General features: G+C 45.3%; 1 protein-coding gene across 4 annotated transcripts in view; it reads right to left on the bottom strand.

Annotated features, from left to right (window-relative positions):
• The window catches only part of STX3 (syntaxin 3), a 108,235-nt gene that overhangs the window by 37,737 nt on the left and 54,805 nt on the right, over positions 1-15,693 (bottom strand). The window lies entirely within an intron of this gene.

Raw genomic sequence — 15,693 nt, 5'->3', positions numbered from 1 at the left:
TTGGACTGGAGATGATGGACTGCACCAGTGTGTCTTGGTACTCCCGCATTTTACGCTCCCGGTTCAACGGTGTTATGATGGTTTGTAAGTTGTCCCGGTAGCGAGGATCTAGGAGGGTGTACACCCAATAATCAGGAGTGTGGAGAATGTGGGCGATGCAGCGGTCGTTTCTCAGGCACTGCAGCATGAAATCAACCATGTGCTGCAGACTGCCAACTGGCCAAGAAACGCTGTCCCCTGCTTGAGGCGTGATCTCTCCCTGCTCTGCATCACCCCCCCACCCCCCTCGCTCTACATACTGACTACTGGAGAATTGTGTAACTCCCTCCTCTGGACAGATGTCGTCCTCCTCCATTGACTCCACCTCATCCTCCTCACAAAGTGTCCGATGCCTAGGCCTTTGTGAGGAACCATGTAGCGCGGACTGTCCTGAAGCAGATGGCATTTGTGACTCCTCATCCTCCACCTCTTCCACAACATCATCCCTTAGCGCTTGCAGTGTTCTTTCAAGCAGGCAGATAAGGGGGATAGTCATGCTGATTAGTGCATCATCTGCACTCGCCATCCGCGTGGAATCATCGAAGGCGCGCAAAACCTTGCAGATGTCCTTCATAGTGGCCCACTCAGTGGTTGTGAAGTCTGAAAGGCGCGCAGTGCGACTTCTTTGCGCCTGATGCAGCTGGTACTCCATTACTGCTGCCTGCTGCTCACACAACCGCTCCAACATATGTAACGTTGAATTCCACCTGGTGGGTAGGTCACATATGATGCGATGTTCCGGAAGGCGGAATCGGCGCTGCAGAGCTGCAATGCGCGATCTTCCCATGCTGGAACGCCGCAAGTGAGCACACTGTAGGCGGATCTTGTGCAGCAGTGCATCAAGATCCGGATAGTCCCTCAAAAAACTCTGCACGACCAAGTTGAGCACATGTGCCAGACATGGGATGTGAGTGAGGTTGCCTAGGGCCAGAGCTGCCACCAGATTTCGGCCATTGTCACACACTACCATGCCTGGCTGGAGATTCGCTGGCACAAACCACACGTCGCTCTCCTGCTTGATGGCATTCCAGAGCTCCTGCGCTGTGTGGCTTCGATTCCACAAAGAAATTAATTTCAATATGGCCTGTTGATGTTTGGTCACGGCTGTGCTCATATTGGTCGTAACAGGTAAGCGTTCACGGGTCCATGTGGAGGTGGACTGTGACGGCTCCTGCATCGCTGATTCAGAGGAACTTGAGTATGAGGAGGAGTCATTGTGTACAGACTGGATTCCTGCAATCCTTGGAGTTGGCAGAACACGTACAGCGCCACTCTCACGATCTGTACCCGGCTCCACAACATTTACCCAATGGGCAGTGAGGGAAGGGTATTGTCCCTGTCCATGGTGACTGGTCCACGCATCGGTGGTGAGGTGGACCTTGCTACTGATGGCGTTTAGTAGTGCATGTTTAATGTTTCCCTCCACATGCTTTTGCAGGGCAGGGATGGCTTGCCTGCTGAAATAAAAGTGGCTGGGCACGCTGTATTCTGGGACTGCCAATGCCATCAAGTTACGGAAGCTGTCAGTCTCCACCAGCCTGAATGAAAGCATTTCAAGGGATGGTAGTTTTGCAATGCCAGCATTCAGAGCCTGTACTCGGGGGTGGTTTGCCGAGAATGGCTGCCTTTTCTCCCATGCCTGTGCTACCGATGGCTGTAGACTGGGCTGGGAGTGTGAGGATGACTGGGAACGTGGTGCTGTGGGTGGAATTACACTGGGTCTCTGGACAACAGTGTCAGAGGTTCTTCCATGGCGATCTTGTAAGGAAGCCGAACCAGCTGTGTATGAGCTGGAGGAAGAGGCTACAACATGAGCTGAAGAGGTGGTAGGTGCCGCTGTAGGTTGGCCTAGGTCTTCAGTTTGTTTTTGTAACTCCACCGTGTGCTTGGTCCGCACATGCTTCCACATATTTGTGGTATTGAGGCTGCTGAGACTTTTCCCTCTTTTGACTTTCTGATGACACAGCTTGCATTTGACAAAGCAAATGTCATCTGCAACTGTGTCAAAAAAGGACCAGGCACTGCAAGTCTTGGGAGCGCCCGTTTTGGCTTTTGGAAGAGGCATGCTCCTAATGGGTGCCGAAGAGGAGGCTACAGGCAACGCAGACTTCCCCCTCCCTCTCCCTCTTTGGGCCGTTCGGGGAATCTCTTCCTCAGGGCTACTCCCACCACCTTCCTGTACCTCACGCCATGATGGGTCAAGGACCTCATCATCTACACTACCCTCTTCCACCAACTGCTTCTCCTGGGTAGTCTCGGCAGCACAGTACGCACCAGAAAGTGGCACCTGAGTCTCATCATCATCAGATGCGTACTGACTTGTGCTGACCGGAGGCACTGGCCCACCCGCCTCTTCAGATTCAGAGAGACAAAGCAGTTGGGCATCACTGCATACTGGTTCTTCTTCCATTTCTCGAATGCGGCTTGGCTGGCCCCCTCTTTCCAAGCCAAGAGATTCAGAGAACAGAAGTAGAGATGGCTCCTGTCCTGGGCTCTCTGACTGCCTGGGCAATTTGGCAGGTGGAGAAGAGACAGAAGGGTGCTCTTCAGTGCTCTGTGCCTGAGAGGATGTGGCACTAATTGAAGTCTATGCGTTAGCTGCCATCCATCCGACAATGGCTTCAATTTGTTCGTCCCGCATCAGCGGGGTACAGCGAGCTCCTACAAAGCTGCGCATGAAGGACTGTTCCCTGCTAAAACTGGGGGATGGTGAGTCACCGGTGCCCGCAGCAGGCACAGAACCCCCATGTCCTCTCCCTGCTCCACCTCCACGCCCACACCCACGTGCCTTAAGGTACCTTCACATTAAGCGACGCTGCAGCGATAGCGACAACGATGCCGATCGCTGCAGTGTCGCTGTTTGATCACTGGAGAGCTGTCACACAGACCGCTCTCCAGCGACCAACGATGCCGAGGTCCCCGGGTAACCAGGGTAAACATCGGGTTACTAAGCGCAGGGCCACGCTTAGTAACCCAATGTTTACCCTGGTTACCAGCGTAAAATGTAAAAAAACAAACAGTACATACTTACATTCGCGTCCCCCGGCGTCCGCTTCCTGCACTGACTGAGCGCCGGCCCTAACAGCAGAGCGGTGACGTCACCGCTGTGCTGTACTTTCACTTTCACTTTACGGCGCTCAGTCAGTGTGGGAAGCGGACGCCGGGGGACGCGAAGGTGAGTATGTACTGTTTGTTTTTTTACATTTTACACTGGTAACCAGGGTAAACATCGGGTTACTAAGCGCGGCCCTGCGCTTAGTAACCCGATGTTTACCCTGGTTACCACTGTAAAACATCGCTGGTATCGTTGCTTTTGGTGTCAAACACGACGATACACGCCGATCTCACGACCAAATAAAGTTCTGAACTTTGTTCAACGACCAGCGATATCACAGCAGGATCCTGATCGCTGCTGCGTGTCAAACTAAACGATATCGCTAGCCAGGATGCTGCAACGTCACGGATCGCTAGCGATATCGTTTAGTGTGAAGGTACCTTTACTCCCTGCCTTCTTCATCTTGGTAGACTGATAAAGATAGGCAGAAAAGTACTAAGGGCTTAGTGTGCTTATTCCTGAACAGCTACTAACAGGTATAAGAAACACTAATTTTATCAAGTGTGGACTAGACTTTAATATGAGCTAATGTGGCCTACATAACTGTAAAGTGGAGTGTATGGGGAACTTTATAAACTTTTTATTTTTTTCGCAGAACAGACTACAGAGTGAGCTGCACTCACACAGAGACCGTGCAGACAGGCGTGAACGGCGCTGCAAGGCCAAAAAAAGCTCCTGTATGTAATCCTATATAGTGTTTTTCCACAATCTAGCAGGATACGGATGTAAAGCCACTAATAGGATAAATTTGAAAAAATGTGCAGCAGGCTGCACTAATTGAAAAAAGGACAATGGAACAGTTTGAGGCAGTGACGCACCCTGAGCTGACTACAACCAGCTGTGGCGGCAGAACAGACTACAGAGTGAGCTGCACTCACACAGAGACCATGCAGACAGCAGTGAACGGCGCTGCAAGGCCGAAAAAAGCTCCTCTATGTGATCCTATATAGTGTTTTTCCACAATCTAGCAGGATACGGATGGAAAGCCACTAATAGGATAAATTTGAAAAAATGTGCAGCAGGCTGTACTAATTGAAAAAAGGACAATAGAACAGTATGAATCAGTGACGCACCCTGAGCTGACTACAACCAGCGGTGGCTGCAGACCAGACTACAGAGTGAGCTGCACTCACACAGAGACATTGCAGACAGCCGTGAACAGCACTGCAAGGCAACAACAAGGTTCTCACACAGCGGTTGCTAAACTAGCCTGGGTAAATCACAATGAAGCAAATCGCTATCTCAAAACTGGCCCTCAGTCACAACACAGCGTCCTGTCCCTAACTGAATTCACAGCAGAGTGAACCCAAAATGGCGGCGGCGACTTTTATAGTACATCATGACATCATTTCAGCAGCCAATCACAGCCATGCCAGTAGATACATGCCTAACATGCAGAACAGGATGTGCCCACACTTCTAATGATTCCTCATTGGCTGAATTAAATGAAACTGACTCTTTGCATTATGGGAACTTCCGATTCCGGTATCCGATATACTGAAAGTATCGGAACTCGGTATCGGAATTCCGATACCGCGAATATCGGCCGATACCCGATACTTGCGGTATCGGAATGCTCAACACTAACCCCAAGGCAAATGCCACCTGCAGGTAATTTGACCTTTGAAATGGTGTATCATTTGTGTGTGTCAGTGGAGTATAAACGAAGCAAGTGTGCAGTTGAATAGGCAGTGCATGTTTACAAATGTGTTTGCATATGTGACTCACCTGCAGTGAAGTGTGCAATCCTCCAATGTGCCTGAAATAGGCTGGGCAAGGAGTTCGGCAAGCTTGAAAGCCCGCAAGGCAAATGTTAGTATTTGTTTGTGATGTCTGTAAGCAGCTTTGTGGTAGTGTGCTTTGGGGTAGTGTGGTGCTACTTTCAGGTGATTTTTCCTTACTGCAGGTTTATGAAAATTAATGTTTAAACTGTATTTTGTGATCACATAGTGGATGTGTGGTTTGTTTGGCTATTTTCCTGCTGAAGGGGCAATTTTACCTTTCAAATGGTGTATGGTGTGTGTGTGGGTGCAGTATGAACGGAGATACAAAATAATCACCGAAAAAGAGTGTTTAGAAATAATATATAAGGATAATTGCAGTGCCCACTTCTGTGTTTGTAGTTAATTCTGAAACATTACGTGGTCTATCACTTTTTGGTTGAGTTGTTGTGGATCCTGCTTGCTTCCTGGTTTCAGTAATACCACTCACTGTTGATCGTGGAATATTTAGGAGAGAAGAAATCATATTACTTTACCACTCTCACGTTCAGTGAGTGCTTTAGAATGAACAATTGTATGCTTCCAATTTGTAATACATTTCAAAAAACTGACCGTCACATCCAAACATAGACTAAGTGTGAACAGGTGCTGAACCTAGAGTCACCAACTCATATACAACACCTATAATATCGCCTTTAATCAAAATTAAGCCAAGTGATAATTATTATTAACACCAAGAATGGACACCAGGCCATAAAATATGAAAAAGTACAAACTTTATTTTGAACATATCTAAAACCATATACCACACATAAAATTATGGAGCAACCAAAATACAGAGACAACCAACAGGTATGACTGGAACAGTGGCAAAGAACTATATATACAGGTCCTTCTCAAAAAATTAGCATATAGTGTTAAATTTCATTATTTACCATAATGTAATGATTACAATTAAACTTTCATATATTATAGATTCATTATCCACCAACTGAAATTTGTCAGGTCTTTTATTGTTTTAATACTGATGATTTTGGCCTACAACTCCTGATAACCCAAAAAACCTGTCTCAATAAATTAGCATATTTCACCCGTCCAATCAAATAAAAGTGTTTTTTAATAACAAACAAAAAAACCATCAAATAATAATGTTCAGTTATGCACTCAATACTTTGTCGGGAATCCTTTGGCAGAAATGACTGCTTCAATGCGGCGTGGCATGGAGGCAATCAGCCTGTGACACTGCTGAGATGTTATGGAGGCCCAGGATGCTTCAATAGCGGCCTTAAGCTCATCCAGAGTGTTGGGTCTTGCGTCTCTCAACTTTCTCTTCACAATATCCCACAGATTCTCTATGGGGTTCAGGTCAGGAGAGTTGGCTGGCCAATTGAGCACAGTAATACCATGGTCAGTAAACCATTTACCAGTGGTTTTGGCACTGTGAGCAGGTGCCAGGTCGTGCTGAAAAATGAAATCTTCATCTCCATAAAGCATTTCAGCCGATGGAAGCATGAAGTGCTCCAAAATCTCCTGATAGCTAGCTTCATTGACCCTGCCCTTGATGAAACACAGTGGACCAACACCAGCAGCTGACACGGCACCCCACACCATCACTGACTGTGGGTACTTGACACTGGACTTCAGGCATTTTGGCATTTCCTTCTCCCCAGTCTTCCTCCAGACTCTGGCACCTTGATTTCCGAATGACATGCAAAATTTGCTTTCATCAGAAAAACGTACTTGGGACCACTTAGCAACAGTCCAGTGCTGCTTCTCTGTAGCCCAGGTCAGGCGCTTCTGACGCTGTTTATGGTTCAAAAGTGGCTTTACCTGGGGAATGCGGCAACTGTAGCCCATTTCCTGCACACGCCTTTCCACACCAGACTCAGTCCACTGCTTCCTCAGGTTCCCCAAGGTCTGGAATCGGTCCTTCTCCACAATCTTCCTCAGGGTCCGGTCACCTCTTCTCGTTGTACAGCGTTTTCTGCCACATTGTTTCCTTCCAACAGACTTACCATTGAGGTGCCTTGATACAGCACTCTGGGAACAGCCTATTTGTTGAGAAATTTCTTTCTGGGTCTTACCCTCTTGCTTGAGGGTGTCAATGATGGCCTTCTTGACATCTGTCAGGTCGCTAGTCTTACCCATGATGGGGGTTTTGAGTAATGAACCAGGCAGGGAGTTTTTAAAAGCCTCAGGTATCTTTTGCATGTGTTTAGAGTTAATTAGTTGATTCAGAAGATTAGGGTAATAGGTCATTTAGAGAACCTTTTCTTGATATGCTAATTTATTGAGACAGGTTTTTTGGGTTATCAGGAGTTGTAGGCCAAAATCATCAGTATTAAAACAATAAAAGACCTGACAAATTTCAGTTGGTGGATAATGAATCTATAATATATGAAAGTTTAATTGTAATCATTACATTATGGTAAATAATGAAATTTAACACTATATGCTAATTTTTTGAGAAGGACCTGTATATAAAAGGAGTAACCTTCCAATCATTCATATAGTACGTATATACACACCAGCAAAGAATCCTGCAAGTATAACCAGCAGTATCCCCAATGCAGCGGTCATAGATGACAATGCACAAAAATTATTTAAATAGAATATAAGAAATATGTATGTATTAGTGTTGATCGTTAATATATAAAAAGACTAATGAGAAATAAATACATCTTAATAACGAGTGCAATGTCACCGACAACCGCAGCATCATGGACAACCGTCGTACGGTCACCAAAATGTTCACAGTACATATAAAGGAAGGACCATAGTTACCAAATATAAGCCACCAGTCAGAGACCCACGTCGTGAAACATGAAACATGAAAACTGAACTGCATTACTGCACTAGAAATATGAAAAATGAGAGCGTTTAGCGCATAAAAATGGCCAATTTTATGTGTACCTGGTAGCCACTTTAGGGCATCTCTCGTAATGAGAGTGCAGTAATGCAGTTGCAGAGTGAGTGCAGTAATGCAGTTCAGTTTTCATGTTTCATGTTTGCATGTTTCAGCGCTGCAGTGTGCTGCCTTATTTACTTGACTGTATATGAGTTGGTTACTCTAGGTTCAGCACCTGTTCACACTTAGTCTATGTTTGGATGTGACGGTCAGTTTTTTGAAATGTATTCTTTAGCCTTCTGACCGAGCACTCTAGCCACACGTGTTTTAATCACAACGGGTCCATTACCCCTCCACAGAGAGAGAGAATGTTAGTCTAAGAAGAGGTTTTCACAGGTACCCATTCAGATGGAGACATTTATTCTCAGCGAGGAAAGGAAAGCGTAGGACCTGGTATACGAGAGATGCCCTAAAGTGGCTACCAGGTACACATAAAATTGGCCATTTTTATGCCCTAAACGCTCTCATTTTTCATATTTCTAGTGCAGTAATGCAGTTCAGTTTTCATGTTTCATGTTTGAATGTTTCAGCGCTGCAGTGTGCTGCCTTATTTCCAATTTGTAACATACATGGCTGCTTGGCTGGGTGCTTGATGTTATACAACTATGGCAATGGGACTACATGAAAGACGTACATACACTATATAGCTTTTTATTATTTGTGTGGCCACATTCAAAGAGCCATATCTTATTTTTTATTTTTCCATCTATAGATCTGTGGGGCGTTGTTTTTTTTGTTGCAAAACTATCATTGTTATTTGCATTATTTCGGGATACATACATTTTTCCAGTTGTACTTTATTAACAGAGGGAGACGGAACAATCATAGCCATCATTTTGGCATTTATTTTATAAAGGATTCACCAAGCAGGTTAAATAATGAGATAGTATAATAATTTGGGTAATTTTAGACCCAGTGCTACCACTTATGTGAATTTTTCTCCTGTGTCCACGCAATCACAATGCTGTACATCAGTCATGTCCCCTTGCGGCCAGTGTCCTGAACCTGTATCCATGGTCCCGGTGTGGCCAGTCCTGTATCCGAAGTCCCCTGGTCCTGGTCTAGAAAGTCCTGTATCTGAAGTCCACTAGTCCCGGTGTGGCCAGTCCTGTAACCGTAGTCCCCTAGTCCCAGAGCGGCCAGTGCCTGAATCTTGTCCCCTGGTTCCTTAGTGGCCAGTGTCTGAATCTCGTCACCTTGTCCCGGAGTGGCCAGTTCCTGAACCTCGTCCCCTGGTTCATGAGCAACCAAGCCTAAACATTGTCCCCCGGTCCGTGTGCAGACTAACCCTGATCTGGTATCCTAGACCGGTCCGTCTGAACCAAGCCCAAATCAATGTCAGTAACTATTCTGTAAAAATGCCAGACTTTACTAGTCTGAACAGAGACCTAGCCCTAATCAGTGTCAGCGTACCTGAATCCTGGGTTCAGCAGCTGCAGTACCAGGCTCTGCCCAGGAGTGGTACCTGACTGCTACCTGTAGCCCAGTCTATCTCTACCATCAGGAGCTTCAGTGAACACCAGGCAGCGATGTAACTACACCTCTTCCTGGACAGACCCGGCCCTGTAGCACAGTGAGTCCACAAATCCACATGCACCATGGTAGGGCATAACAGTAATAAATTCTAAACTATTAGCAGATGTTCTTCACAATTGTGACAGAAGTTACTGATAAACATTATGCTTAAGTGTCTGTCAGTCTCTGCCAAAAAATGCTACTGTTATGGAGGAATAAAGATTAGACAAAAATTAATTTGCATGTCTTATTCTTTTGTTTCCCCTATAACTACTTGTGACGTTGCTTATTGGATGGTTACTTTAATTAAGTACAACTTGCAAGTGACAATACAGGCAGGGTCAGACTTTCACCAGTATGTAAAGTAAGCTGCGGAGACACCATCACGTGTTTCTCAACGCAAGCAATGAATAGCCAGGCCTTTCTCCGGGAAGGAACAACCACGGGAAGGGCAGCATCCAATAAAGGAGAATATCCAATAAAGGAAGACCACCTATGCCAAGCATGGTATCCATCCACAAACAGCTGTTTCGGGGTTTTTGCCCCTCATCAGTGTGGAGTAGGAAACTGGCTATTAGGAGCAGTGCCTGGTGAAAGGCTATGAAGGAACAGATGAATGACCTCGGGGAGACCAAAACATCCAACACTGCGGAGACACCATCACGTGTTTCTCAACGCAGTGATCCAGAACACTGCCCCCATCCCTTATGGGAAATATGCAAATGCAGTGTACTCCACACTGATGAGGGGCAAAAACCCCGAAACAGCTGTCTGTGGGTAGGAGTGTCTCTCGGCCTTTTGGCTGCGATCTTGTGTCGCAGTCAGAGGGTGCGAGTATTTCTTTGCAGCGTGCTGCTAATTTTCGTCTGCGATATTCGTATCGGCAGTGAAGACTGAAGATGTTTATCAAGAATACAATTCGTGTGGTCATGGAGGATGGTGCCAAAAACAACGTGGTGTATGTGGTTCGTGACCTGCTGGAGGGAAAAGCTGGAGCTCATCGGACTGACATTTTCAGTGTGAATGAATTTCACAACCAAGGTATATATGACGTTACCTTTGTGAGTGAGCCTTGCTGTCTAACTGTCTTCGAGTGGTTAAGAAGCCATGATGGTGATCCCTGCCTGGGGGGAGTGCGGGTGGAGCCTCTGTTTGGGCTCATGGAGAAAATTGTGACTGTTACCGTGTATAATCCTTACACAGAAGTAAGGCTGCTGGAGCAGTTCCTGGCTCGGTACTGTGAATATGTGAAAAGTGGAGAGAAACAGAGAAATTGTTTGGGCATTTTTAATTGTAAATATGTGTTTCGTGTGAAACTGAGGAAAGACCCAAGCTGTTTGGGAGGTTTCACCCATCCCCCGGCAAACTTTTCAGTGGCGGGTCATAGGGGCTTTCTGTCGTATGCAGGGCAGCCTCTATACTGCAGGAAGTGTTTCCAATTTGGGCACTTACAGAATACGTGTGAGAAAGGCATGGTTTGTCGTAACTGCAAGCAAGAAGGCCATGCAGCGGCTCAGTGTCCGATGCCACGTGAATGTGACCAGTGTGGTAATACAGGGCACCTGTATAAGGACTGTCCATATGGTGTGCCAAGGAGGCCAACTAGAGAGGAGGAGAGGCGGGAGGAGGAAGAAAATAAACGTAAGGAGGAGCGGAGGCAGGAGGAAAAAAAGAGAGAGGAGGAGGTTAAGAAACGGGAGGAGAGGAAGCGGGAGGAAAGCGAGGCATCTGCGCAGCAAAGCGCTGAGGTAATTCCGCCCTCCATGGTTGAGAGGCGGCGGGATAGACGGCAGGAGGACAAGGAGGCTGAAAGGAGGAAGGAGGAGCTGGAAGACAAGTTATTCTGGAGAGCCGCAAAGCAAGAAGAGCGTGCTATGGTTAAAAAGAAAAAGAAAAAAAAGGAGGCCCCAGTTAAGATGAGGAGTTGGGTGGTTTGATGGATTTTGACACTTCTGGGGCGGAGGAGATGGCTGCGTCGTTGATTCTTGATTCTGATCCAGAAAGCATTGGCGTTTTTTCCTCAGAAGAGGAGCCTGGAGGTCGAAAGTGTCCCAGGGAGGGTGGTGGGGAAATCTGTGATGAAGGTGGAGGGCCCCAGAGGAAGGCTGGGCAGAAGAAGGCGCGTGTGGAGGAGTGTATGGAGGTCAGCGGCTCTGAAAGCTGCTCAGCGCAGATGGTGGAGGAGGACAGTGGCGGTGCTGTGTAGATATGTGCTATTATTTCAGTAGCTAGGTGATTTTGTGTATAGCATTTGCCTTTAAAAATGTTTTTTTTGTTTTTCATGTAAGTTGAGTAATCTCATGTTCGTAGGTTGTTTTTTTTAGTATTTTTTTGTGTATGTGATGGGTTTTGTACTCATATCACAAAATGTGAGGGTCTTTAAAAGCAGGTGGCGGCGGGCAGCCATTTTGGATTTTTTTGCAACCCAGAATGCAGGAATTTTTTGTCTGCAGGAGTGTGGGATTGTGGATAGTGTGAAGGGGAGTGAATGGCCTCATGGTGTGTCTGTGTGGTCAGGGAGTGCCTGTAATAAAAATGATGGTGTGGGTTTTTTGGTGAAGGGAAATGATGTGAGTTTGTGTGACTATATGGTGATTGAGGTTGGAAGGTGTGTGTTGGCTAATTTTGAGTTTAGAAATGTTCGTTTTTGCATTATTAATGTATATGCGCCTGTGGATAAACAGGAGCGTAGAGTTTTATTTGAAAAAATTAAGTTTTTTATTCCAGGAAGAGTGCCTGTTGTGATAGTGGGTGATATGAACTGTGATGTGGGAAGTGTGAATGTAGATGCGTCAGGGAAAGTGTTAATGGATATGGTGAGTGATTTTGGTTTAAAAGATATGCAGCGGGCATGCAAGATAACTCCGTTGTTAAATACGTTTTTTTCTGACAGTGGGAGGGTAGAGTCTAGATTGGACTATTGTTTTGTTTCAAAAAATCTGATTCCTGTTAGTTATGCACAGGAGAGGGTGTTTTTTTCGGATCATGTGTGTATGAAGTGTGAATTGGATTTGCATGTTAATGAGGTGGCTGGGAAAGGTGTGTGGAAGTTGAATGTGAGTTTGCTGGAAGGAGGGGTGGTGAGAGAGGAGTATGAAAGACATTATGCAGAATGGTGTGGGTGCAGGAGTGATTTCAGAAATGTGTGTGAATGGTGGGATTGGGTTAAATGGAAAACCAAGAGTTTTTTTAAAAAACTCGGGTACAAGTGTGCGGCTGCAAAGAGAGAAAGGTTTGTTTTTTTAAATGCAAGACTGAGTGTGTTGTATAAGTTGAGGGCGGGAGGGATGGATGTGAGTGAAGATTTAGTGAAAGTGAAAAAAGAAGTGAATGATTTTTTGTTAGAAAGAGGGAGGAGTATTGTGTATAGGGCCAAATTAGAGAAGTTGGAGAAGAATGAGAAGTGTTCGCGGTTTTTTTTTAAGAAAGTTTTTGGGAAGAGACAGAGTATGAGTGTTTTGAATGGGATGGATGGAAATGAAGTTAGTGGCGCGGACTTGTGTGAGGAAGTGGCAAAGTTTTATGATGATTTGTATGCTGTGAAATGGAGGGATGAAGGTTTGGAGGGTGAGGTGCTGAGTGTTTTGGAAAATAGTTTGAATAGGATAGAAAGGGAAAGTTTGATGGGTGATGTGACGGGGGAAGAAGTATGGAAGGTAGTGTGCAGTATGGCGCTGAATAAAACGCCGGGGGAGGATGGTCTACCGGTGGAATATTATCGTGTGATGTGGGATGTGATTGGGAAGGATTTTGTGGATGTATGTAAGTATATGTGGGCGAATGCAGAGGTGGCAAATGGTATGCGTGCAGGGGTGGTTGTGTTATTGCCAAAAAAAGGTGATTTGAAAAATCTAAAAAATTGGAGGCCGATCACATTGCTGAATTGTGATTATAAGATTTATGCGAAACTTTTGGCTAACAGGATGCGTGGCGTGGTTGGGAGTGTGGTGGGTGAGGAGCAATGTTGTGCGGTACCTGGAAGACGAATACATGGAAGTTTGTGTATGTTGAGAGATTGTTTGTGGGACTGCATGAATCGTAAGAAAGGGGTGTATGTGTTGAGTTTGGATTTTGAGAAGGCGTATGATAGATTGGCGCATGGTTTTTTGTTTAGTGTGTTGGTGAAGATGGGTTTTCCTTCTGAGTTTGTTGAGAGAGTGAGAAGTTTGTATAAGAATATTTACAGTTGTGTGTTGTTGAATGGAAATGTGGGGAGGAGAGTAAATGTATTTTCGGGTGTTCGGCAGGGGTGTCCTTTGTCCCCTATCGTTTTTATTTGCGCAATTGAGCCTTTGTTATGTTTGTTAAGAAAAGATAAGGTGATTCGGGGTGTGCAAGTACCCGGGGGTGGGGGGAGAGAATGGAAGATGAGTGGCTGTATGGATGATGTGTGTGTGCTGAGTGATTCAGAGTGTTCGGTGCGGCGTGTGAAGTTGTTGGTTTCTATTTTTTGTGGAGCATCTGCTTTTAAAGTGAATTGGGAGAAGAGTGAGTGTAAGAATTTTGGGGGAAGGAGTCTGAGCGATGATGTTGGAGTGAATGTGGTGAGTGGAGCGATAAAGGTTTTGGGTGTGAAATTTTCAGAGAAATTGGATGGAGAGGAAAGCTGGGTGGATGTGAAAGAGAGAGTGGAGCGCAAGTTAAATTTTTGGAGTTTGAGGGATCTTACGTTTTTTGGTAAAATTTTAGTTATTAAGAGTGTTGTGTTACCTATTTTTTTGTATGTTGCGATGGTTTTTCCACCAAGCTACATGTGTATTAGAAGATTAAATAGGGTTTTGTTTGTCTTTTTTTGGGGTTCATGTATGGAGCGTGCGAGGAGAGAGATTGTTATGAAGAGTTTGGATAAGGGGGGACTGGGTTTCCCAAATTTGAATGTTTTTTTCGGCGTGAATATTATGGTGTTTGTACTAGGTGTGATTAGGATGGATGGGAAGTATGCATGTATGTGCAGGTTTTTGTTTGGAAATTTCTTGTTTCGTTTGAAATGGCGTGAAAGAGATCTTAGGAGCCCAGTGGCTTTTGATTTTCCTGTGTGGTATATGTGGGTTTACAAATTTTTAGTAAAGTATGAACTGTGTGATGTGGATGTGAGATTGTTAGAAAAGAAGAAAGCTGTATATAAGATGATTGAGTGTAGAGAGGTGGAATGTGACATTATTGTAGGACGAGCCCATAGGCTGTTCTTGCCAGATTTTAAAGTGGTAAGAGGGGATGATGTGCAGAAAGTATGGAAGAAGGTACGTGTGAATGGTATGACAAATAGGCAGAGTGAGATTGTATGGCAGTCATTGCATGGGGTGTTGCCGGTGAGGGAGTTTCTGAAAAATCGGGGTTTAGCGAGGAGTGAGAGGTGTCCGAGGAGTGGATGTGGTGGGAGTGAGAGTGTGGTGCATTTGTTTTGGAATTGTCAGTATGCTAGAAGTGTGATTGCAGGTCTGGGTCCTTTGTGTAAGGAGCTGTGTGAGGTGAATCTGTTGTCTTTTGAGCTCTTTATGTTTGGATTGGGTATGTGTGGGGAGAAGGAGAGAGTATTGTGGTTGATGATGGCATGTATAAAAGAGGTTTTGTGGGATGTGAGAAATGTGTATGTGTTTAAAAGGAAGGATATTGAGGTTAAAAATTGTATAAAAATTATTTTGGGAAAATTGTATTTTTGCTTTGTATGTGATCAGAGGAGGAGAGGGGAGGTGGATGCAGAGGGAATTTGGAAGACTAAAAAGTGGAAACATTTTGTTAATGTATCTTGAAGTGGTTTTTGGTTGTTAATTAAAACATTTTTTGTGTGTTTTCCAATGATGATGGGAATGGCGGTGGCACTAAGTGTGTGGCACGCTGTTTTGGGAGATGAGTTCCTTATAGTTTTGGTTACCTGACTGTGGAACTTCCCATCTGAGGGAAAAAAAAAAAAAGAAAAAAAAAAGCTGTTTGTGGATGGATACCATGCTTGGCATAGGTGGTCTTCCTTTATTGGATACTCTCCTTTATTGGATGCTGCTCTTCCCGTGGTTGCTCCTTCCCGGAGAAAGGCCTGGCTATTCATTGCTTGCGTTGAGAAACACGTGATGGTGTCTCCGCAGCTTACTTTACATGCGTTTGCATATTTCCCATAAGGGATGGGGGCAGTGTTCTGGATCACTGCGTTGAGAAACACGTGATGGTGTCTCCGCAGTGTTGGATGTTTTGGTCTCCCCGAGGTCATTCATCTGTTCCTTCATAGCCTTTCACCAGGCACTGCTCCTAATAGCCAGTTTCCTACTCCACACTGATGAGGGGCAAAAACCCCGAAACAGCTGTTTGTGGATGGATACCATGCTTGGCATAGGTGGTCTTCCTTTATTGGATATTCTCCTTTATTGGATGCTGCCCTTCCCGTGGTTGTTCTTTCCCGGAGA

The sequence above is a fragment of the Ranitomeya variabilis genome, chromosome 4 (genome assembly GCF_051348905.1).
Source record: "Ranitomeya variabilis isolate aRanVar5 chromosome 4, aRanVar5.hap1, whole genome shotgun sequence".
NCBI classification, from domain to species: domain Eukaryota; kingdom Metazoa; phylum Chordata; class Amphibia; order Anura; family Dendrobatidae; genus Ranitomeya; species Ranitomeya variabilis.
The sequence above is the reverse complement of the archived record's forward strand: the minus strand, read 5'-3'. Positions and strand labels throughout refer to the sequence as shown.